Source organism: Anas platyrhynchos, chromosome 14, assembly GCF_047663525.1.
Source record: "Anas platyrhynchos isolate ZD024472 breed Pekin duck chromosome 14, IASCAAS_PekinDuck_T2T, whole genome shotgun sequence".
NCBI classification, from domain to species: Eukaryota; Metazoa; Chordata; class Aves; order Anseriformes; family Anatidae; genus Anas; species Anas platyrhynchos.
The window spans coordinates 8467501-8493354 of NC_092600.1; the positions used below are offsets into that span (position 1 = coordinate 8467501).

A 25854-nucleotide genomic window follows, 5' to 3' on the forward strand; every position below is an offset into this window, starting at 1 on the left:
CCGACCTTCCTGCAGTCGGGATTTCCTCATTAAAACATTTTGATGACGTGGATAATTGAAAAAAATATATATTATTTTTTTTTGGGGGGGGGTGGGGAGAGGCAGGGGAGAAGAGAGAAGAGAAGAGAAGAGAAGAGAAGAGAAGAGAAGAGAAGAGAAGAGAAGAGAAGAGAAGAGAAGAGAAGAGAAGAGAAGAGAAGAGAAGAGAAGAGAAGAGAAGAGAAGAGAAGAGAAGAGAAGAGAAGAGAAGAGAAGAGAAGAGAAGAGAAGAGAAGAGAAGAGAAGAGAAGAGAAGAGAAGAGAAGAGAAGAGAAGAGAAGAGAAGAGAAGAGAAGAGAAGAGAAGAGAAGAGAAGAGAAGAGAAGAGAAGAGAAGAGAAGAGAAGAGAAGAGAAGAGAAGAGAAGAGAGAATACAGTCCTAACAATAAAAAACAGGGTTAATTTCTTTAAAGTTGCTGTGAATGAGGCATGAGCCACCTCAGCCAACACTGCTGTCACTACTCCCAAGGCGGTAAGGGAAGGGCTTGCACAAGAGCACACACAAGTTCATCCCTCTGCAGCCATGCCTCGAGCCAGGCCCTGAGGCTTCCAACCGCCCTCACTGCCCTGAGCAGCCTCTGTACAAAATTCACCCTTTTTCCCCCAAGACCTTGTGTTTTGGGGCAGCTCACTAGCAAACAGCCCCGGCGCAGGCACTGAAGTGAAGAAGTGTGAAACTAAATAAGTGACAGAGGAAGGATGGGGAGGAAGCAGCTGGGTGGGTTCGGGGAGAGTTTTCTGTCGGGAAGGTGTGCGCTCAGGCTGACAGGGGCCTGCAAACGCCCAGGAGGTGCACGTGAAGGACATGGTGGCCACGTCCCACAGAGAGGCAGGTGCTCCCGCTACCGAAATCCCTGCACCAGCCATCACAACACAGCCCCACAGGAGCTTTTGTATGTCAGTTGCCAAAAGCAATGCTCAGCATTATGCTTTCAAAACGTTTCTGAAACTATTTGCCTTCCTATATTTCAATTTTATTATTTCTGTAAGCAAGATAAGGAACAGATGAGGGCCTAAGAGAAGGAGAGGGGGGATACTCATTTTAATTTCTGATATATGGGTACAAAAAGTCCCCCAGAAGCACAAACCACTCAGTGGGAGCCCAGAGGAGCCCAGTCCACACCTCTCTGAGCACAGACATGCAGGTCGGGCCCACCGGAGCCGGCCCCACAGAGCACAACCCTTGCTGACACCACGGATCGAGCCCACAGCAAGCTACAGGGTCTTGTAAAAATACTTATGATTAAAACAACAAAGCCACACAAACACAAAGAGTCTCATTAGCAGATTGCCAGCAACCCTGTTTGTCTTGCAGTGACGCATTATATCACAGGAGAAAAATTTGAGGCCTGATCTTAACAATCCTTTCTCAAACACAGTTACTATAAACTCCAATGGAAATTTTGTCTGTCTCAGGACCAGCTGGGCTTTCTCCTTGCAACTCTTCATACACTTGAAGTAATAAGAGGAAACTTTTTTTTTTTTTTTTTTTTTTTTTGACAAGACCTCATCAGGTAAAACCTAGTAAAGCCAAAAAGGAAATTAGGAAAATGGACGGTTATTCCCAGAGCAGCCTGATCCTGCCTCAGCTAAAGCTCTGGCCTAAACAAGCCACATTCCCACTTCCACCCCAAGCTGCCACCCATGGGGTAAATCAACAGTGTAAATCAGTGCTGCACCACCTCAAAGCCCAGGATGCAACAAACAGAGGAGCACAGGGCTGTTCTGAGTAGAAGATAAACCACAGCATCAAAATCTGGTCCTCCCCTGCCTCAGTGCAAGCTCAGTGCACTCCCAACCAAAGCAGCACCTTTAGAGTTATCGCTATAAATGTTATTAAAGTGAAACAACCCATTTTTTAAATGTATGCTAATTCCACTTTATTAGTGATGCCAAAGCCCTCATTTACATTTTTCATAAAAATCACACAGAGGTTTTTGCTGCTTTAGGGATAAAACTAATAAACAAATACATAAATTAGTATATTTTAATTAAATGTTATCCCGTGAAGTAATATTGTATCCTATTGTCTAAAACAACAACAAAAAGAAAAACTAAAAAAGCACCTCTAACTTGAAAATTTGTGTTGTATTAAAATATTAGAACTCATTAAAAACTAATTTGAAAATTGCTTTACCTAACAACCATAAAAAATTTTGAGTTCTGTATTCTAATATGTGTTATTTGTTTTGGTACAGGAGATTATCACTGTAGCATGCATTACTATTAGAATACACATACATTAGAGGCATCATAATGCACCCAGATTCTCCTAGGAAATAACAAAGTCAAATGTTACCTGCAAATGTATCACCACGCCATTTCCATTTTAAATACCATATTATTTCCATTCTGTAACATCAGAGACTCTACATAGCAAACATAGACCCACAGCAGCACACACGTTAATTTCACTTTAGGTGCATATATCCCATCCGTATGCATAAAAAATGTACGTATTTTAGGGTGGGATATTGCATGCTATTATTATTTTAGAATGTTGCTCACATTACAAGAAATGGGACAGTTTAAGCAGTAAGGTGTGGCTGGAACTGCAGGGGGAAGTCCAACAGGCAGAAAACAATCACATCTTATTTCAAATTATTAAAGTAGTCTGCAATAATAGCTTGACTATTAAAAAAAAAAAAAACTAATATGCATTAGAACATGTTCACCTCATTAGGAGGATTTCCATAACCCTGTTTTTCCTCAGAAGGGGAACATAGACCTAGACTCCACAATCTCATTCATTACTCTAACCCCCTGTCCTTTTTTTTTTTTTTTTTTTTTCCCTAAATGTAAGAATATTGCTTTTTCAAGACAGGTATTTAAACAAGACAGGCACTCCATTTGGCAGTTTCACTCAAAAAAAAACTTTGTCTCCTACTTGGTTTTATTTTCTGGAAATTGAAAGTTTTGATAATAATAATTTAAAAAAAAATGAGTTTTTCTGTACATAAATGTGCTTTCTGAATGAATGTACTTTCTGGAAAGATTCGTAGATTCATTTATTAGCCTCCCTGAAAGTGTCATTGACTGTACATTTTTACTAAAACCATCTTAGAGTACAACCTAAACCACTCGGCAGCTACAACTCAAGGAATCTATTTCCAATAACAGTGAATAATACAGACTGCACAGAGATGGGGAGCAAAAAGACAAAACTAAAGTAATTAAGCAGTAGGCTTGAAGACTACTTATCTTCAATGCTCTTTGTAGGCACAGTTAATTATCATGTGGATGCAACAACATGGAGCAATTCAGGAAAAGGGACCACAGTGCATGGGTGGGAAGACAGATTCCCCAGCAGGTTAATCTCCTTGAGGCATCCAAAAGAAAAGTAAACAGAGAAGTAGTGAATCCATGGGGAGAAATCTCAGATCATTCAGGTGTGTGTTGTTTGTTTTGTTTTTTTCCCTATGAAACTTAGGGGTTTCTTATCTGCCTCAAAAGAGAAGTTTCCATCACCTTAAACTCCCTGAATCCTCCCCTTCTAGAAGGCTTCAGGTATTCCATCAGGGAACATGTCTTTCTGGCAGTACAATCAGCACATGAGAACCTGTCCAATTCCCTGCTGAATAGTAATAATAAAAATAAATAAATAATGATAATAATAAAAAGCTGTCTCCTGAACTTCTCCAGGCACTTTAAATGCTTTAAAAATATTTTGAAAACGTTCCTTTTAAACTGGGAAGGCTCATAAGCCACTGTAAGACTAGTCATAATGTGGAGATGTGACTCATCTGCAGTGACATCAGAAAGAGTCCAATGTCCTCTCTCATTTTACAGTCAGCCTTATCACCCCCTTGCCTCACCCCGCGTCTTCTCCATAAATATTTAAAAAGAAGCAAAGTGATACATTATGGATATCATATTCAAAACCGCTTGAGTGACTTGCTTTGAGCCAAAATCAACAAAGGTATTTAGATACCTAAACTTCAGTTTAGGTGCTTAACTTTCCTTTCAAAGCAATGGAAAAGCAGCTCCTGCAGAGCATCTAAGATCCTCATATTTTTGTGAATTTGGCACTGGATTACTCACTAACACAGCATTTAACATCTTAGTCATCACCTCCAGAGCTGTGAACGGACAGGCTAGCAAAATCACCCCAGCAGAGGTGTAGCTGCCTGGTAGAGCAATGCTGAAGATGCATAAGGAAGCTCAGCCCCAAACATCCAATGCTTTTAAAAGCCTGCTCCTGTGGTACTGAGTCCTGAATTTCCTTTCCCCAAATGCAGTACAGCTGGATCAGCAGCCACACAGCTGTCTGCCATCAGAAACCACCCCCTGCAGCTCCTCAGGGTAGAAATCCTGGATCACAGCTCACGCTGCTCCAAATTTTATGTGGAGGAGCTCCTAGGGGACACGCTGCTCTCACAGCAGCTACTCTGAGGTGGTCAGGTCTCCCTAAAGCTTTGTGAAGCCTATAACAAGAGTGAGGATTGCCAGATTCTTGCCGGTAGTTGCGAGTTATCCCCCCATTTCACGCACAGATTTCACACCGGCAATCCGCCTTTCTTCTCCCTCTGTCCGCATGGCAGAGCTTTAGGGCCCTTATCACAGATAAAGACAAAAAGAAGAAAAAGGCTCCGACTGTGTTATTGCTACCAGGAAGTCCACTCTGCCACAAACTTCTTGAACATAGAGGAAATGCAAAAAGTCTCATTCCTTCCTCTCATGCCCTCACTGATTCCCATGGGATCGCTCATGCACTGGGCACATAGTAGATGACTGTGTTCAGCTGTGCTTGTGTTCAGCCCTGGCCACCTCATCCCAATGGCAGGGGTTGGCACTGAACCTAGAAAAATGGAGGATTAAGCCAGGCCCTCTACTCAAAAATCATTCATGTCAAACTGTTCTTTGCAAAAATAGGTAGCTTTAAGCTTTCTAGACTTTCTGTAGTCTAATGTCCTTATGTCTTTCCAACTCCAAAAACAAGAGAATAGTCTCACAGCAAAAATCAGACTCCAGCAAGACATCTCTTGTCATCTGCACAGTGCTGATTTTGTAATCAGTCTGGAAGTTTTATTTTTAACTGCTGTTTCAAGGCTTTACAGAGACACAATTGTTCTTTTGAAACCTTGCTAATAGGGCTGATCACTAATACTATTACTATATACAGAGCAGAAAAGCACAGTATAATGAAACTGTACTATGAGAAACTATGAACGAAATATTCTTTCCATAAAATGAATTTTTAATAAAATATGCAAGGACTCCAGAAATTGCTCATCACACTAAGATGAAGAGACTGGTTCTGCAATCGGTGGGTGCTCAAAACCTCCCCAACTCCTTTGGGCCCCCCACTGCTATTATTCCCCTCTGAAAGACTGCATTTGAGAAACTGAAGATGGGGATTTTTCCAATCTACTTTCACATTGAACATGTTCTTTAAAACTCAGGGCCTGTTCCAAGGAACAAAGTGGGTAGAAATGCTCCTTTTGTCACTCAGGTCGAGGTGACGAGCCAATGACACATTTAGGTATTCTGCACAGATTGCTGTGATTTATAAATTCAATACCAGGATCAGAAATTCAGATGTGGATCTCCACAATTTGCATGCATCCTCTGCAAAACATCATTTCCCTAAGCACACTACCTAAAAGCTTATTTACAAAAGCAGTTCTTAATATGGCATGTATACAAACCGAAGCCTACAAGCAAACATGGACTTTTGTGGCGTGCGATCATTTGAGGAAAGTCGATAGTTTCTCTTCCCTGAGAAGTTTGTTCTGGAGGAGCCACTTCAAAATGGAGAGTGTGGTTCCTGCCATTTCTTAAAACACATAGGAAAAGTCAATACTGTGAGACAGTGTTGTCTGCTGGGACAAACTTTAATAGCAGTGGCTGGTTTGTCAAAGGTGACAGGCAAGCCCTTTTATCCAGCTTCTAGGCTTTATGGCATGACAACTCCGAAGAGAACAATTTAAATAAGTCACATTTCCAAATTAACTTTAGAAAGCAAGAAATAAGCTAGAATTGCCCATTGACACACTGACCAAGCTCCAAAGTTGTTTGAAGGTGATAGGGTGCTCATTGTCCTGAGCCATAAGATGTACACTTGTTTCCCTACAAGAAATTTTGCCCCGTAAACTTCAGAAATTTCCTACCTCTTCTCTGCTAAATCTTCCTGAAAAACTAAGAAATTTGTATGTATACGACTCAACTCTCAGTGCAGGAATGGGAGCAGGGGCTAAGCCTTGATGGCTTAGACCATATCTATACTTTTGCCTTGTTACCATTGTCTAGAGTTACTGAACAGAATAGTGTCTGCTGCCAGTTCAACATTTCTTAAGAATTTAAAGATTAAAAAGTTTAAAAGTATTTGGAAAAGTTTAAAAAGTGTTAGAAAACTTTGCAGACAGCACACAATTTAAATCCTTTGCTAGACTTTGCGTATCTTTCTAGGTATTTCTCTGATCCTCACCACTATGCCATGCAAGCACTTCACAGTGATTAGTGGATTTTAACCTCATAGCAATGAGGTGGAGGCACAAAAAGATTCAATGACTTGCCTGCATCCATGCCAGAAGCCTGTGGCAGAGCCATGAGTCACACACAGGACAGCTAGCTTCACTGGGCAGTGACCTAGCCATAAAAGCAATGTTCCTCGTCACAGAAAAAATAATTTTTTTCAAGTTATATTGGGAGGGGTCAAGAAAGAAATGTTATTATTTAGCACAATTGTAAAAGGGCACAGCTAATGACCCCAAAAGTTTTCTTTTTAAAATGACTACATTTTGAATCTGAATTTATATATTAAAAAGTCATCACATATATAGTCCATTTAAAAGCACCCTGTATTTGCCACTGCTGTTTTTCAAGGAGGGGGGAGAGGAGAAACAGACTGAATTGTTTTGTTGTCAAGAAAAATACATCTAGCATAAAATGTTAAGGTTGCCAAGAGATGACAGTATTTGGCAGCATCCTAAAATGTTTGTCATTTTAAAAGTATTTATGCTAAGGCAGAAAATAAACTATCCAACATTTTAGTCACTTTAAGTGATTAAAACAAGTCATTAGAATTTTAGTTTAAAATACTCTTAGATAAAATTTTCCCTTACCTAACTAGCCAGCTTTCCTTCCTTACAGAATAATAACTACTTGCAGTTCTTTGCTCTTAAAGCTTGCATCTTAGCTTTAAGTGCTCTTGTGTGATGTAGGTAAAACAAAATGTGGTAGAATATCGTTTTCATTTTTATTGGAAACATTTTCAATTATTACACTGCTGAATAGAAACAACAGGAAAAAAAATGGTTAGGAAAACTTTAAATGCTCACCAAAAATGCAAGAACAAGTTTCTTCGCCTTACAAAAGTAAGTGCACTTGGTTGTCTAAGTTTATATTCCAACATGAATTTGGCAAGTTTTCCTGATAGCGACTTGCTTTACTTCTATTTCTTGTACTGTGTTCAGAGTATTTACAAATGCACATTTCTCATGAAGTTGGAAGTAAGTTTGGATCTATTTTTTCATTTTATAAAGACATTGATGTGTTTTTTCTGACATGCCTCATGAACTCAGTCAATCACAAGTCTTTCTTAATGGAAACCACATGTCTGCCCAGAACTGTGTAATTACAATGCTAGGATTCTTGGCACTGCCAGGAAAAGGGGCATTGTCAAACCAATTACAGTTTATTTATTTACATACCATTTCTGGATGAGAATGTTCTTTCTTTTATGCTGATGCTGAGAAAATATATATTTCATCGAGTAGCTGTAATTTTCGCTAGATACTGTTACATTTTGTAGCAATTACATCTCTAGTTTTCAGTTAGTTTGCACGTAAGGAAACTTTCCTTTAAACAAAACAGCTGGGAATAGCATCATGAATTTTATCAGCCCAGTTTTCATTTGTTTCAGATGATGAAGGAGATGTGAGGGCAGCTGTTTCCCTAAGCTCAACGGAGTCAGTATTTCCACCCACTTCCACCCTACTATGAGCTTTTCGGCGTACCAGATGCGGCATCGGTGCATTCATCCTATGCCCCCTGTAAGCCACTACCTGCAGCTGACCCTGGTGAAGACACACAGCGTGTCTCAGCAGAAAGGAGCAAGGCTCCAGAAAGGTGATCTGCTATTCTTTTCTAAGGTACAGGGCTCTGGACAACAGAAAAATAATTTTAAAAAATAAAGTTCTATTATGCCTCAGGAAAGCCAATCACAGTCCCACAGCAATGCGGCTATAACCTCACACCCTGCAGTGTGGCCAGAGCAGTGCAGGGCTGGATTTGGGGATGCAAACCCTCACCCAGGCATCATCTGCCCCTCATGGGGCAGAAGGCATCATATAATGCCATGTGAGACCAAAAGGTATTTAGTAAAGGAGATACTGGCCAAAACCTGGCCAGCTGAACCAGCTGTCCCTGCTGGGATACTCCAGTCACAGGAGGCACCTCCTACCCTGAGGTTGTGTTAAGCTCTTCCACTGAAAATGCAGAGGAAGGGAAACAGCTGTAAAAATCTCCTATTTAAAGCTCCTGAACCTTCAGATCCTTCTATGAAAACCCTTCTATGGGACTCTTTTTTTATTATTATTTGTTTTTAATTGCTGCTCCAACTTTTCATGACTTCCTTGTCTTTGGAAAGTTCCAAAGCATTAAAAGGAAACATTAAGTTCTGACGCCCTCCGACATTATTTTTCAGTTTAATCATTTTTCCCCATTTTCCTCCTCTTTTTCTGTGCTGAGTGAGGGTGGGAAAGAGACAATTAAGGGAAACTCAAAACTCTCAGATGTTTCAAAAATGAAAAAGTTCAATAAAAGTTTTCCCACACATCAGCAGAGAAGTAGGCAAAACTGTTTTCTTATGAAATTCTCAAAGCCAAAATGACTGAAACATTCCTGGGTTTTGTATTCACCACTCCCTCCTCCATTTCTTGAGCCAGAAGCCTCTGTTTTATCTTGTGTTCATGCCCAAGTGCAGAGCCCTGCCCTGATGATCTTACAGCTTATGGTGAGGAGACAGATGCAGGGTGAGGGCTGAAACGGCAGCACAGAGAGGGGAAATGACTTGCCTGAGGTCGTACAGCGGGGCAATGACTCAAGTGATTTCCAATAACATAGTTGTTTCTGTAAAGGTTTAAGGAAAATGGGGCTTGATTCACTGCCATGCAGCCCCAGCCCTGCACTGCTGAATAACACAGTCCCAGCGGCCAGACAGGAGCTGCAGGCACTGTTGGACCAAGCCTTCAAGCAGAAGTTGGCCTTGGTTCATCCAGGAAAGGAGAAAGATGGGGACCTGGGTTTTGAACGATAGGTCCTGAAGAAAGAGAGAGCCCTAGTACAGGCATCTAGGTGGCTATTGAAGAGATGTCAGAGGTGACCCATGTCCTCCAGACAGAGCAAGTGTGGGTGAAGATGAGTTGACACGGGGCAGTGGTCAAAATGTTCTCTTTCTATGTTAGGTGACTGCTTTCATTCCCACTGTGGTCTGGGTCCCATGACATCCTGCCATGGCTCTGGGTATCCACATCCCTCCATCCTCCATACGTCAGGTGGCTCATCACCCTGCTCTTGTTACCACCACCTCCCCCTGGGAGGGGGAACCTGGCAGCTTATCTCTGCTGGAAGCAAGTTGCCCAGAAAGACGAGAAAGGCAAGAAAAAGATGTCCATGGGGAAGATAAACTGCCCCATGGAAAAGGGGCAAGAGATTTTCTGCCTTCATAAGGGGACACCAGGGAGAGACTGGATCATGACCCAAGTGATATTTTCATCTCTGCTCTGTTCACAAGGTGCTGCAGCCCTCGGGTGAGCTGCTCTGAAGCAAGGTGCATCATTTCTTCACCAGGAGGTATCAAGAAGACAGCCAACTTGCACAGCAAAACCTCGAAAACAATGCTGCGGTGGCTGGATTTCAACGCTAACTTTGAATTACAAAGCACAGGAGCAACTTTCCGCACGCAATTTCTGATTCTGCTTTCTATTCCTGTCTAGTTGCAGCCAGAGTTTTGCCAGTGAAAAGTGCTATAAACAGCCCTGGCCTAGCTGAAAAAAGCAATATGCCGTCAGTCTGACATCTACCTCGCTTTTCCGCTCATTGTCAGCACTTTGATTGATGGTGTTGTTCATTAATGTGGGACGATTGTCAGCTTTTCCTGAATAAATATAAAAAGAAACAAAGAAATCCCCACCCTTTTCAAGCCAGAGTGAATTATTTCCTATTTTCCTTTGCTGAATTCAAGCATGTAACAGTACACTGCCCTCAAAATATACTGGAGCTTTAACCACAAAGTAGGAAATTGGACTTTGGATAGGGGAACCAAAACTTTACTTAAGTAGTAGGTATAGTAATTAAATTTTACTATTATTTATTTTCCAAAAGCAAAAAAACAATGGTATGCCCTAAAGGCTTCTGCTTTAATACAGTACTTCAATTTTGTGCAAAAGCTAAAAAAAATCTATTTGGTGAAGACTAAAATGACATGTGAAAAGCAGAGGCAATCAGAAGCGCTGCAAAAGATAGGCAGAGATTCAATTTAGCACAAGGCTGCATCTTAATTCCTGCTGCGGAGAAGGGAAAAATCATGAAAATTCCAATACATTCGAAGTATTTAAAGGTGGGTAAGTTTTCTTGGGTCCCCAGTGCCCCCCAAATACAGCTCATGGCATTTTGGCTGCTCATGAATCTCTGAGATATTTGTGAAGTTGGATGTCCCTGTTGTCTTCTCTATATTCCCATAGGCAAACTATGAGAGGGGAGGGAGACACCATAAAGCCTGTCCTAAACTCTGCCTTACCATTTGCCATTTTCACTACACATTTCCTCTCCATGACTTTTCCTTGCGCTGGCACCCTTAGCTTTCTGCTTGATGGAGTCTTTCTAATCAGGTCATTGCTTACATCGTTAGCGATAGAAGCATTGCTCAACATCTTTTTCAAATTGTACATTGCATCAGTGTGTATGAAACACAACAACAACAACAGTGATTACAAAATCGTAACTGGGCGTGGGGGGGAAAAAGGGGAGAGGAATGTAAATGGGTGACCAATGATGAATTCAGCAAATTAGGCTTTGGCACAGATTTTCTTTAGAAGCAACACGCTAACAATACTAATATTCTCGGCAAGTGCTACATTTGTAGAGTTGAATGGCAAATTATTTTGAATACCTCTGTAAAGAACAGGAAACTGAGAACTGTGGAAAAACTGGCATTATGCCACAGATTGAAGATTCAATCTGACTGTAATAGAAGGTGATTATTGGGGACTAGCAGGCAGATGATGGATGATTTCCTCCTAAAATGACAGCTCTGCTGTGTATCAGCAATCCTCATACAGCACAAATGTACAGGTCGGCTTTTGTGGCTTTTTAATTCTTACCATTGTGGGAAATGGATTTCAAACCTGTGGCGAGCTATTTCAGGCTGGCAGGGCACATTTGGATTGTTCCGTGCCTTTCTCTTTCCCCTTCTTTTTTTTTTTTTTTCTTTTTTTTTTTTTCTTTTTCTTTTTTTTTTTCCCTTTTTTTTTTTTTCTTTTTGCAAACCTAACGCCAGACGCTCACTGAAGTTTGCCAGCCGTTCCCCTCAGGCGGTGGGGAACAAAGGGCAGCACCGTGCAGCTCAAGCTCCGGCCAGCCCCAGCTCCCACCTCGCAGCACACCCAGGAGAGCCACGGAGGACCGGCAGAGGGGCTCGTGGCCACTTTTCCCCCACCACAGCCCCAGTTCTGGGGCATTCTGAAAACTAAAACATCCTCCAAGAGTGCCGTGTCTTGCTTAGTTCCCACCCTCATCTGCTTTGGTTGAAAACACACACACACACAGAGTGCAATCCACGTGCTAGAATCGGATGCTCTGTACCCTATTTTATTTCAGAAACATCAGGGTTTCCCAGCATGTGGGCAGCCCACCAGCAAGAATTGCACTGGGGCCCAGTACGGCCACCACACCAGCAAATCTTCCTTGATTCCACTGCAGAAAAAGCAGCCCAGAAAGTCTGACAAGGTTAGAAGACAAAATATTTTAAGTTCCTTGCATGAAGCTGTAAGCTTTGTACAACTCTGCTTAAAAGACAAGCTAATCAATAACCCCATCCTTTATTGCTGTGCCCCTCCATGCACTCCATTAATAACCATGCAGCACTTTTAGTACATCACGAAGTCACACAGAGCAGCAATAGGAAAGGCTGGCTTCAAGGAGCAGTGCCACCCAGCAAAGCACAGCCTCCTGCTCCATGTCACGGTGGGCTGGTGCCTGACAATACCCCGGCTCCCTGGCCCTCACAGCAAATTAGGCCGGACATATGTTCTGGTGTCTGTCAAGACCCAGTCCTGACACTCTGCCAGTCCTACACAAAAGGACGGGGTAATCCACAAGAGCAGTAAATTTATCAATCAAATCCCGTAAGTGTTCCTCGCTGATAACACCAGCCCTCTTTCGAATTTAACAGGAAAGCGTGGCCTAGCTCAGTGGGACGTCACAGGCATGTTCCGCCTACCAAGAAGCCCTTGTCAATATTTCACAATGTGTTTGTCACTCTCCTGTCTATAGTCAATCCAATACTAGATGGGGCCCTCTTTTAAAGATGTGGTGTTTCTGTGCCAAAGGGGGGAAAAAAGAAAAAAAAATATTCTTCCTACAGCTGGTTAATACTGAGCCTTTTTTTTCCAGTAGGCTGCAAAGGAAAAATCATATTTTGGCCTTTATTTAGGTCTCAGCAATGGGCAGGTAATTAATTATTAATTTTATATTTGTGTGCAATCTGCACCATTTTTCAGTTTCTAAATGCAATTAGGGATGATGGAATAAAACAAGTAGGCCAAAGATGCTGCATAAGAACTGTGAATTAAAAATGATGCATTTTTACCTCTCTCATATCGCAGGTTGCGGGCACTCATTTTTTGCAACAAAACCAAGAGTATGATCTGCTGCAGTTTAGAGTCATGTTGTTGCACAAAATGATATGCCAATAGAGTAGTAGCTAGTGTTTATAGTAAAGGAGAGCAAACCATTATCAGTATGCAATGTCAATTTAAATTTTACTGGAACAGAAACCTTTTGACCCCTTCCAAACTTGATCCATTACTAGGTTTATACATGAAAGCTTAGGAGAGAATTAAATTAGAAGGAACATTGCAAGAGAACTGTATTTGCATCTATTGCACTTAAGACTGGAGATTAGTTGACCTTTGGAAAAGGGGATTAAAGCAGTTTCACCATCAAGAGAAGACAATCTGTGTTCTTAAAGCAATCAGATTGGGAAGGGTAACAACCTCTGAAAGATGAATTGAACTGAGGAAGAATCCATGCTAATTTGCATGGTTTACATGTCACTTACAAATGAATTTTGCAGTGATTTCTGCAAAAGGAATTGTACAGTGTTTGAATTATTCCACGAGTTCTTCGGTGCTGGCATGTAAATGTGGTAACTGTGTCCATTTTTACAATCTAATTTTACAATAGATTAACCTCAGAAAGGGTATCAGTAGATAGTAAAGATGCTGTGCAGTGCATACGCCTGGAACAGCAAAATGCAGTCACAAGGAAGTTTCTTCTTTTTCCATGGAGAAAAATGTCAAGAACAATAATCACCAAACCACAGCATCGCGGAAGTGCCTGCTCCAAGATAATCCAGGGCCAGACAACAAATAACACCCGCACTGCAAGAGGGCCTAATGTGGGGCATAAAATGAGGCTTATCACACAGGTAGCAAGCATATCTTGAAAAATATATGAAGCTGTACACATTCCCTGACAGCGTGGTCCCTGGTGAGTGATGGAGAAGAATTTGAAAAAAAAAAAAAAAAAAAGGAAAAGGTGAAATGATGTTCTCTATTAAGTGTCATTAGCACTGTGGTTATACACAGGGAAAGTCTGTTCTTTCCCCAGGTCAGGAAGATACCTGTTAGCCTTATTATCTGTGCCATGAAATTTCACAGGAGAGCTCATCAATTAAAGCGTAATCATATTCTCATTGAAAATTAATGACAGAAAAACCATCAAAGTTGGCTTCTTTCTTACTTTCTCATAACCAGGAAAAAGGAGCAGTGAACGCAGGTCTCTTACAACCATTGTGTATCTGTCCAAAGTTGCGGGTCTTCCAAACACCACTGCCAGGGAGAAGCCCCTTCAAATGCCATAGGACGATATCATTTTCTATCAACTCTATTTGGGCGTTGGGAATATAATAGGCTCTAAAATGACCAGTGCCAGTACAATTTCTGCACAATTATAAGAACCAAGCAACGAGGCTGCTAAGTAAGATACCATCAATGCCATAAAGCATCATGGCACTCATCACCACGCAAATCAAGAGCGAGCAGGGGTAAAGAGCAAGAGACAAGCAGATCTCTTGGGAATCTTTGCTAAAATAAAATATCCCCATTTTCAGATATAGAGACAGACACAACCAGACATGCTTAGGAAGCCATTTCCCAGTGTAAAGCTATTCGTCAGCAGGCTTTTAAGAAATGCGACAGAACTTTCTGTGCTGAGTATTTTTAATTTAAAGGGGTATTTCACATTGTCTTAAAGGCAGATTGCCCTGTTCAATGCCTGTAGCTACACCACCTCAAAAATAACATCAATAATCTGGATGACAACACAATTTGCAACTTTATGTCATGAAAATCTTACATTTTGTTTATGAAACTTGGGTTGCTTTGTGTGAGGAAGAGAGCAGAGTGCTCTCTGAGAGCAAAGCAAGATATGGGTCAGAAAAGCATTTGTTAAATGCATTTTTCCCCCCGAATGACCAAATGGCCGTTGCTTTGATACCTGAGGGAGTACATAAACCAAATAAAACAGAAAGAGCATAAAATGGAACATTCATACCTTGAAGAGGAAAATATGTGTCAATGAAAAAAAAAATGTCTCTTTTAACAACAAAAAATAAATTTCCTTCATTAAGGAAGGTTGCTGGGGACAGGCTACTTACATGGTAACATTCCTATGCAAGCTGAACACAGCTGGGAAATCAAGTATTTGGGGCTGGTTTAAAATTTTAAGCACAGCATTCCTGGTTTGTAAAGAAAATACTGGTCTGGACATGGGTCACTACCGGTCTTGCACCTGTGAACTTGTGGATCCAGCAGTGAGGTGTGTGGTTGGGGCTGGCCCACTCCAGGACATCAGCCTGGAGATAGGGATGAATCCAGGGACAGATTTCCAAGTGCTTGGGCACAGCAGCCACCTCAAGCCTTTGGCAGTTCTCAGTGCTTTGAGTTCTTCATCTTTTCAGAAGAAGCTGGCATCTAAAATCCTATGATTTTCTCAGGAAAACCTGAGGGCAACTATCTGCATCCTAGCAGAAAAACTAGAGCAGGCATAAGAGGACATCTCCAGAGTCCTGGGCCTCATAGCACGTCCACTGTCCCCTTCCAGCAAAGATTCACTCATCAAAACCCTCTGCACTGAGAACGCAGGCGTAAGACATAAGGGAAAAACAAGCCCTACAATGCACAAACCATTCCAGAGCTACAATTTCTTCTATTAAAAGGACTCCTGTCTTCTAAAAGCAAAATTATTCAGTGGCCCTAACTTTGCTTTTAGAAAATTTTAATAGAAAATGGTTAAGAGAAAAATGATAGGGAAAAGTGTCATTTTAGAAACCTACGAAGTGATGGCTTTCTCAGCCTATTTATTAAATTATTCCCTGAATGCTCAGAGAATTCACAAAGAGGCACTCAGTTGTCCTTTGCAGTACTGGCCCCTACATAAGTTTTACAGCAGCTGCAATCATATGATGAGTCCAGCTCCAGGCCAAATGAACAAATAAATAAAATAAAGATGCACCCCTAGGCTGTGTCTGACTTTTCCCATATAACTATCTCCAGGATGCCACCTCCAAAGAACCTCAATGTTTCTTTTATATTCACCTACAGAAAACCCCTTCCTCTCCTTGCATTAAAGATTCAGCCTGCTCACAAAGACACACAGAAGGGGTCTCACACACACACACATACACACTGCTTTTTCAGTTGCTGATTTACAGCTTGGTAGCACAACGGGCTTAGTCTGACACTTTTAAAGGACCTGGGAACCTAACCCCTTCAGCCTCCTTGGAAAATCACAGCGATGTCCCTAGCAATAACAACACACACTTGCTCAGCACCCCAAACCATTTATTACACTTGGAAAATAGGCTGGGAGAAACCAATTAGAAGCCCGGTTCAGCATCCAGGTAAAGCATCAGCAGCAAACCCAGGCTCTGTAGGTAGGTTTGCATGTCAGCTTCTTCCCAGGGGAAAAAATTATAAATTTTAAGCACTGCCAACTGCCCCTTGTTTGTGGCTGATGGGTCGCAGCTGATAGACTGGGAGCTGAGCTGGGAACCGCTCCCGGTCCCTGCAGGGTGATGCTCAGGGCTGGGGGAGCAGCGTGTGGGCTGGGGCTGTGCAGCTCAGCGGGTGATGTGCCATCCACACAGCTGTCCTGGGCTTGCCCTGGCTCCTCCCTGCTGCAGCACATCCCAAATTCACAGGTCTGGTGCTAAGAAGGTGTGCATCTCTGAGAATGGATGGGTGGACTGACGGATGGATATGGACCGAACAACTGATAGATTTTGAAAACAAAGACTTTGTGATCTAGGCTGCTCACACCAAGAGTAACAGGCAACAATTACAGCTGCTAAACATGAGCTAAAGGGAACAGTAAGCCAGCTTGTACTGAAAATAAAAGCCATGCCAACTTTCAAATCTGTTTTCCCTCTCTGGCTGCTTATTAAATAAATGCCCTAAATACCCACTACATCCCTCTTTCTAATATTAATTTGAGACCACCTGGAAGCACAGGGCAGCCTTTCCTTCTCCCCTTCTGTTCACCTCAGGATGCTCCTCCAGGGGTTGCATTAGCACATCATTTTTGGAAGTGCTCCGGCAGCATCCACAGACCGTCCCCTGCAAACCTCTGCCAGGGATCCCTGGGCTGAGCACCCAGGGACTCACTGTCGCCCTCAATCTGTCAGCCCTATAATTTGGGATCTGCTGTTGCTCTCTGATTAACTGTGCCCAGATATGAGCAGCTGGGGCTAGGAAAATGGTCATTTTGGGTCCATGGCTCCCAGCGCTGGAATGCTCTTTGACCGTCAGCCCATCAGTGAGGGGGTTGAGTTTAGGACTCAGCTACTTGCCTAGGTCCAATTTTGGGTAGAGACAAAAGGGTTTAGTGTTGTGTTTTATCCACAGGTGGGAGCACTTCGGTAGACAGCTGTCAAAAGTTATGCTTGTTGTTTTAAATATTGGTATACAGGAGTATATTTGTCACATTTACATCACTTTCTGATTAAAGTGCTGGGGGAGGGGGGTTAGTGGGGGAAAGGATTTAGCATTTCTAAAAAGACATGTCTGCATCCACAAGGTAAACTCCCCTTGAAAAATGTTCAGTGCCTGAATTTAAACCTTTGCATATTATTCCACTGAACATCTGTTGACCATGAAACTTCAGATAACCAACATTAACATATACACTGTTTGTTTGAAACAAAACAAAAAAAAGGAAAGAAAAAAAAAAAAAGATTATTTAAAGATTATTCACACTGAATCAGCAAAGCTCCTAAAGAACTATTTTCTGTTGTTGTTGGTTTTTGTTTGTGTGGGTTTTTTTTGTTTGTTTGTTTGTTTTTTTGTTGTTGTTGGTTTTTTTTACCCCAGCAGCATTTAAAAGGAAAATAAAAGAAACTTTCAGAAACAAAAAAATATTTTTTAAAGTAAGAAAAATGAGGCTATTGGATTAGAACTGGAATTCCACACGGCATTCAGGATCACGTTATCAGTTTTGTGGCACCCTATTAATCTGTTACAATAAAATAAGTTGTTTTTTTTAAAGGGAAACTGTCTTTCAAAAAGGGAAAGCAAAATGTCCAACCTTGGTAGTAAAGCTTGTGCTTACTGAAAGTAACAGGAAGATCCGTGTCATCTGGTCATCTAATTGAAGAAAGATGCTAAACACAGCACAGAACCAAGCATAATAAACATGATTTTTCTTCTAACTGAGTGTGGAAATGTTTTATAGATTTTTTTCCTCCTTTCTGTAGGTGTGTGTATGCCTATCCAGACATATATATCTATTTTATAAATATTATTTAGTACTTATATAAAGCTGTCAAAGAACACTAACAAACCAGCAGGATTCAATTAGCTTGCACTTTTTAAAAATGGCCCGAAATCAGCGCGCACCCCCGCTCCATCCCAGTGCCTGTTCCCAGCGCATAATTTCAGCCTGTGCTCGGGACAGAACACGGCTTTATAAAAGAGAACCTGAAATATTAATGCGTGTTTTGCTAAGGAAGTGGAAGTCGAATCAACTTCCTGATACCCAGAGTATCTGATTTCTAAAACGGTCTGACACTGATTGTCACGGCCCCTCCAGATGTGGGGCGAAGCGCTGCAGCGGAAGCCCAGGTTTGCAGCCCACTGCTGCGTCGGACGCCGAGCTCAGCGGACTGCATCCTCCCAGAGTATATTTTTGTTAGCTGGCTGCCCGGAAGCCCTCCACTGCTCGATTTGTTTTGTGATCCTGCAAGGGCCTTCCCGGCACCGATGACAGCCCTGAAATCAAGAGCGTGTTTGCTTTGGTGGGTCTGGGGACTGGTGAATGCCTGGCGATTTAGTTTATCCTGTGCAACAGAGGTATCAGGGCCGCGTCCTGAAGGATGGGGTCTATTTCGAGAACTTGTCGTTGCAGCCTGTTGTTCACCACATACCGAAAACAATGCCTTTTTGTTACCATTCCCTCCTTCTTTTATTGCTTTGTTTATTGACATTTTCAGTGTGGGACTTTTTAGGAGCATTTCATCATAAGAGGAGCAAATGTCACAAATACCAAAATTCGAGAGAGGGAGCGAGAGAAATCCCAAGAGCACTACTGATTTCATTACCTCAATTTTGGCAAAGAAATTGGAAAGGAAAACTTCTGCATTTTACTTCATTTTGTCCCCTGCCTTTCTTACTGAAAATGTACTGGGGGAGAAACACACACACACAAAAAAAATACAAAGACATTTGCTTATTTCGTCCCCAAAAACGCAAACATTTTTAGGAGCTGGAGAGCAGAAGAGGCAATGTCCATAAAAAGAAAACACCAAATACAAAAACTATCCTCTCGCCCCTTCTCCCAGTTTGGAGCTGAAATGCCGGCCACTGTTACAAGGAACAGCCTGTCTGCTCCAGAGAGAATTACCACTGCAGCAACGCCTTGGCAAACCAGTCCTTGTGTTGAGCTGCAGACTGGTGCACACTGTCTTTCTTGAGTTCTCTCTGAACTGTGCCTTAAATTTCACGTTTTAACTCTTTTTGTGTTTATATTCAAAAATTACCATATGTCATGCATGTTGCTCACAGAAGGCTGTGCAGAATTAGTCCTGCCTCAGTCATACAGAAGCCACTGAACTTTTATTTGTATGCTTTTTTTTTTTTTTTTTTTTGAGGAGTTAAAATGTATCATTGTCTGCTTAAGCATTTCTGATGGCCTTATCACTGTTATTTCTATGCAGTGACACTTTTTTGGAGCTCATTAAAAGGGATGAAATTCTTCTCCCCATTTTAGCCCACGCCTCAAGCCGCGTAAAGCAGAGCCAGCTGTCTCTGCAGATGCTCAGCCACCCATCGCACTGGAACACCCACCAGCACAGCAGAGACGTACCAAACTTTAGGGTGAATGCAATCTAGCCATCTACCACCTCATCGACTGGATGAATGCTGCATGTAGAAGAATAGGAGGAGAAGATGCTGCAGGAAGAACTCGGAGCAAAAAGTTTGGCAGCTCATTTCCAGACTCATGCAACCCCACGGCAGAAAATCCCTCCCCATGTTTCCTCCCGTCCTCCTCTGCTCAGACTCACTTTGCAAGACCAGGACATGTGTTTGTGCAGCTCTCTTCCCACCTCGCTTACAGAGACACTGGTCTTTCACTTGGCAGGAAAGACAGCAATCAGCATAAAAATGCACTCCATATTCATAGGTCTTGCTCCATAAATACTTAGGAGTGAATTCCTCCTCCACTTTCCAGACCCCCCAAAAGAGAACAGCAACTGCTCTAACGATAACGCAGGTCAGGTTTTGTCACTTTGCAATCTCTGAAGACGACGCAGTTCCAGCTGGTTAAAAGTCAATACATGAAATGACACAGCAGTACATGGCATGACAACAGAATCCAATTTAACACAATGTAACATATCAGAAATGTAATTTTTCCCCTTTTCAGATTGGCTGTCTGATGGCATTTCAAGTATCAAATAGCCAACAAAAATGTTTTTAGATCGAGGAGCTGTTCCATTAGCATTGTCTGCAGCACTTTGGTATCCGCTCACCGCAGCGTTCTCGTTACTGACGACACAAAGCATATGTGCATGAGTACGCGGCTAGCAGCGGTTTCAATTTCCAAAAGAGAAAAGAAGCTTTTTTCCAAACTTTTGCCCTTTTTCATTGCAACACATAAAGTAAATCTGGTTACTATTTTATTTATATGGTTTAAATATATTCAACTATATTCAAACACACTGTTCATATTCTCAGCTAATAAACTCATTTAAACCCTAGTGTGTGCCGTCCGGAGCACACGCATTTAAGGAAGCCACTGATTAACAAGATAACATGAATAAACCACATTTCTCAGTTATTTAAATGTCTTCCTACAACTATTGAACATCCATCATGTGGAAAAATACAGATTTACATGGAACGGCAGACTCAGAAAAATCGGTTATTCTTGATTATCACTAAAGCAATACAGTAAAATTAGTGAAGTGCTATAAAAAAATCCACCAGACCACCGTGCCAAAAAGGCTTTTGCTCGTATGCTAAATCCACAGATCAAAAAAGGACAAGAAGGTCTGAATTTCCAGATAACCTCCAGAAACACGTCCATAGCAAATGGGGGAATCTGCACACCCTGACACACCAGCACAGCCAGGTCGTTGCAGCCTTCTCCTCAGCTCTGCCCTCACTGACTCAAACAGGGTATTTAGCAAATGAAAAAATTTAGAGAAAGGCTTCTGTGTATTTTATTTGAAGAATTTGGAGTATTTCCTGGAGTACCGCATACAAAATCAGAAAGGTACACTGACTAGTGTAGCACTTCAAACAAGGCCTTAGGAAGCAGAGGAGATGGGGCTGAACACACCATCCCAGTGACATACTGGACCGTGCATACTGGTCTTCATCCATGTGTATTGGTCCCGGCCATGGGTCTGCCCTGGACTTGCACCGATGTACATCTGCTGTTCACCGGTGAGAAGCAGAGAAAAATCTAACTGATATCCTTAGCCCTCCACAGCCATGTAAAGACAGACTTATATTTCTTATATTTCTTAGAAATAATGCTATTTCTTCTCCTGCTCCAAAAATGCACTTTATTAAAAACTTATTAGGCTCAATTCATTTATATTTACCTAATTCTCCCACAAACACATTAATCTTTGCACAGTTCCTCCAAGCATTTACCAGACGAATATTTGAAACAAGAGATGTCTTGTAACCATAAATGTCATGCTTATTTGTGTTGTATAACTAATTAATATCTCAGACTTCCTGCATGTATCTGGATAATGGTACTGTAAATATAAATGAAAAATAAGTAATAATTTATGAAAACCGATTTGCATTTTCAAATATAAAATGTGCAAAATCCAACTAATTAGCAAGAGTGAAGGCCAAGGTGTTTCTATAGCAACTATAAAAATGCTTTAAAAATGTTTTATATCAGGCTCATTAATGTTTGTACTCCTCACTCGTTCTGTGGGTATTCCCTCAGACACAGATTCTGCTTCGCTGCTATGTTCTGATCAGGGAGCACCATTTAATATGTTTGGCAGAGCTCCGATACTACTTATTTATGCTGACATTTCTGTCACATTCTTAACAAAATATTTGGTGTGCGGTACAAAAAGCATAATATAATGAGAATGGGATCCACCAGCACAGGGGAAACAGCCCAGAAAACTGAGAAACACCCCAGAAAACTGAGAAAACTGAGAACTCATCCTCTTTCTCCCTTCTTCAAATAGACCTTTTCAAATCGGTCCTGCCACACGTTACAGACAGACAGACAGCGAAGTTTCTCACCGCATCCCACTCTGGGCTGCTGCCAGGGCTAACTCCTAGCTCAGCGCACAGCACCATCCAGCTTAAATGCTCAGCAATTCAGATTTCCCCTTCCCGAACCCTGCCTTGCAACTTTTACTTCGCAAATTAAAATCGAGAGTCTCATTTCCATCTACATTGTACGCGGCTCCCGGGCAGATCGATTTCCCCGGGGGAGCGTGGCCTGAAGGTGGCAAGGCCTACCGGCCGTCCCCCGGCAGCCTCGCTCGGCTGGGCCCCACCGGCTGCTGCCGAAAGGTGGAGAGGTGACAAATGTCCTCATAACGCCGGGAGAGGGGGGACGGCAGCGAGCCATTCTTCTCGGGTTTAATTACTGAAAATCATTTGAAACCGAGGAAAAGCCCATCACTTCCACGTGGGTTATCTGAATGGAAAATAAACTTGTGCTGAATGGCACAGAGAGAGGCCACCAAACAGCATTTATTTCCAAGCCGGCTTTAATCAAATGCTAATTCCCAGCCCCTCTGCTGGGTATTAGTAATATTTCATGAAAAAGTACATAGCATTAAGTCTAAATTATCACAAACAATTGAGATAGTCGTGAAGTACTGCAGCGTTGACAAAAAAGCACACACTGGCTGCTCGCAGTCGTGGGCATTAACTTGTAGTGCCACGTGTGTGATCCCTGCAATAATTTAATACCATCAGACTGCATCGCAACTTTAAATGGCCTTAATGGACCCTATAGTGTTTTTCAATTATAGATACTGGGAGAAGTCTAGTCGGCTCCCATTACTGATGCTAATTGTAAAATACTTGTATTTTATACACTGAGGGCACTAAAATTAGTGTTTTTAGTTAACATCCAAAACTGCACATCCAGGGTACCAGAGTACCAGTGCATTTCAAAGAGGCCTTTTTTTTTACAGTGCTATTTCAAATGAGTACCAGAGTACCAGTGCATTTTAAAGAGGCTTTTTTTTTTTTTTTTTTTTACAGTGCTATTTCAATTGCAGCACGGGGCAGAATAGGCACCTGATCTGCATATCGCGCTTGCAAGAAAGCCCCATTTCTTCCCAACTTGTTAACACAAATCTCCTCAAAGGCTTTATTTTGATAGTTCCTGAATGGTGTTGTCGTGCAGCTCAATTAGAGGCTGCAGAACCAGCAGCAAAGCACACTTCAGTGCTACCGCTCCCCTGCACACACCGCTTCCCACAGGATGAGCTCGGAGTGACCAGCTGCTTCCCCAAATTTAACACCAGGCACACAGAGGAAAGGCAGCCTGGGGGTACTGAGCTCCAGCAAGCCATCTATGAGGATCAGCAGCTCTGCCTCCGCACTGAGGCCACAGCCATACCCACCGCCACGCCAAGCATCCTGCATGCAATAAAACTTGCGGGGAACCAGCTCAAGTGAAACTCTTTAAGATATATGATGAGGATTAGCCATAAAACACTAATTAAGGATGTGCTGAAGAATTAACGGGAACCTATCAGGCTCTGCGTTTTATTTCCCCATCTAAAAGTGTTGCTGCTCTCCATGTAATGAAAAGAGAAGTTGACCAAATGGATTTGTTTTTTTTTTCTCCTTTTTTTTTTTTTATTTTTATTATATTTTTTTCCTTAGCTTATTTTGTAAGGGCAGGTCATTAAAGAAGGAACACAGCCAGAAAAATCTCTTAGTGAAGGCTCATTACATTTTTCAAGCACAAATAAAGTGTCACTTTAAAAGGAAATCCAGTTACTCTGAAACATTTGTCGCTTTACTTCAGTGCGTGTGAAATGAATACAGGGCCCAATGCTGCCCTCGGCTTCTGTAATTTCCGAGCAGCTAGACGCTTAGAGACAGCACTATGTAAAAATATGTACATTGTTTAATTTATTGCAGTACGTTACCATTTTTCTCATGAAAACAAACAAACAAAAAATTCTAGCAGCTGGTTCCAATACCGCCCACTTTGTTTAAATTTATAGCGAAAACCAGCAGCATCATTAAAAACAAACATATTGCTCTCCTCCAAGCATCCTATAGGCACAGCTCACAGGGAGATGTGTAACTATTGTAAGAGGTCCAGGAGCAACCGGCCAGCTTGGAGCTCAGATCTGAACCTCAAGCTAGGTTTTCCAGGACAGAAATAACTAAAATTTTATTCTTCAAAACAGTTTTCTGGAAAAGAATGTTTTGGACAGAAAAGAACATCTTGACAGAAAATTTTCCATTTGCTGAAATGTTCCAATTTTCAGCTGAAAACTAACAATGCATCCTGTAATTGGGTTTGGGAAGCCCGTGCACTGAAGGGCTGCTCCCCACTGCCAGTCCCTGCCCCGCCAGCCCTCCTTCCCTGCGGGGAGGACGAGAGGGCAGGAGGACGGATGGAAGAGGGAGAGAAGGGAAGCAAATGAAAACAAACATATTTTTTGCTTTCAGTTCCCTCCTCCCAACTGATAAATGATGTGAACATTTTCCAACGCTGTTTCGGTCAGGCTATTAATCAGATGTCTTTGAATGAGATAGATCCTCAGGCTCCTTCATGGAGGAAATAAACACGGTCTTTTCCTCATTCTTTCCTCACTGAAACTCCCTTCCACCGAATCAGTCTCCATGGACAGGAACCCTGGCAAAAGCAAAGAGATGGCTCGCAAAAAAATTGGGGGGAAAGGGGCAGAATCCTCCTACAGTTGCAAAAATACCCAAAAATACCCATCACTCTGCAGGGCCCTGCCTACAGTAGGGAGCCGCTCGCACTGGGTGCCCCTAAGGGCTGTCTGCAGCCTCATTCTTCCAATAAACAGCATTTGAGATCAACCATCACCTGCCTGCTGGCCAACCCAGCAGCCAAAAAGCCAGAGCTATGTTTGCAGCCAAAGATTTCCTTCTTGTTTCCATTTTTTCTTATCGATTCTCAACCTGACACCTGACTGTCAGTATTCTGCAAGCAACCATGAGAGGACTGACCAAGGGTTCTAAGGAAAACAAAAATAATTTAAATGCTTTCATGGGTATTCTGGCAAGGAAATAGAATGGGGAAAAGCAAAAGGAAAAGCAAAAGTTTAAAGTTTAGTGCAACTGGTACTTGGCTGTAATTAAAAACATTTTGGCAACAATTCATAGGATGGTCCCTTGGACTAATATTTATTTCCAGACAAGACAGGTGAAAAGGTTGAGCACCACTACTTAAAAAGGCAAAATAACACGCTGTGAAACTCACCAGCAATCACACCAAAAGTCTCAGTATCCACCGAGCACACAGAAGAAAGCTAAGCCTTTTTGCAGCCCTCACCTGCAAACATCTCCTTCATCCTTAACTTTAGACAATAGAATACTGATCTCTCAGAACAACTGAAATGCACAGAAATGAAGCCTAAGGTTGAAGGAGAGCCAGTACATAAAGAATGGCAAAACTCAGTCTTGACTCATAAAACACGTAGAATATTCCTAAGCAAGAAAAATTAAAAATAATAATAAATAATAATAAAAAAAAAAAGCTTTAAAGTTCCTGCCTTAACAGTGATCTAGCAGGTCAAAATTAAGATAAGTGTTAGAAACTACTAGAAAGAATTTATAATGTGAGCTTCAAGTTCTACCTTTTTCTTTTTTCTTTCTTTCTTTTTTTTTTTTTTTTTTTTTTTTTAAATATAGGTACAAAGTACTTCAGAATTCAGGTGCAAAAAAAGCACTAAAGCTCAAACCATCTCTGAGGACAATGTCAAAACATGGTTCATATCTAACTCCAGGTGCTTTGCTCCTGTTCCTGAAGTTCTCTTATTTAATTAATTAGTTCATGTATGCATTTATTCCCTCATTTGCATCCCTTCATTTATACTTAGAA

General features: G+C 41.8%; 1 protein-coding gene and 1 long non-coding RNA gene across 11 annotated transcripts in view; both read right to left on the reverse strand.

Annotated features, from left to right (window-relative positions):
- Window positions 1-25854, reverse strand: part of EBF1 (EBF transcription factor 1) — a 272798-nt gene that overhangs the window by 193208 nt on the left and 53736 nt on the right. The gene's annotated exons all lie outside the window — the stretch shown is intronic.
- The window catches only part of LOC119718323 (uncharacterized), a 43842-nt gene continuing 21460 nt past the window's right edge, over window positions 3473-25854 (reverse strand). Inside the window, exon 2 of the long non-coding RNA XR_005269315.2 lies at window positions 3473-24639. This is a non-coding gene — a long non-coding RNA (uncharacterized lncRNA). The remainder of the gene's footprint in view (window positions 24640-25854) is intronic.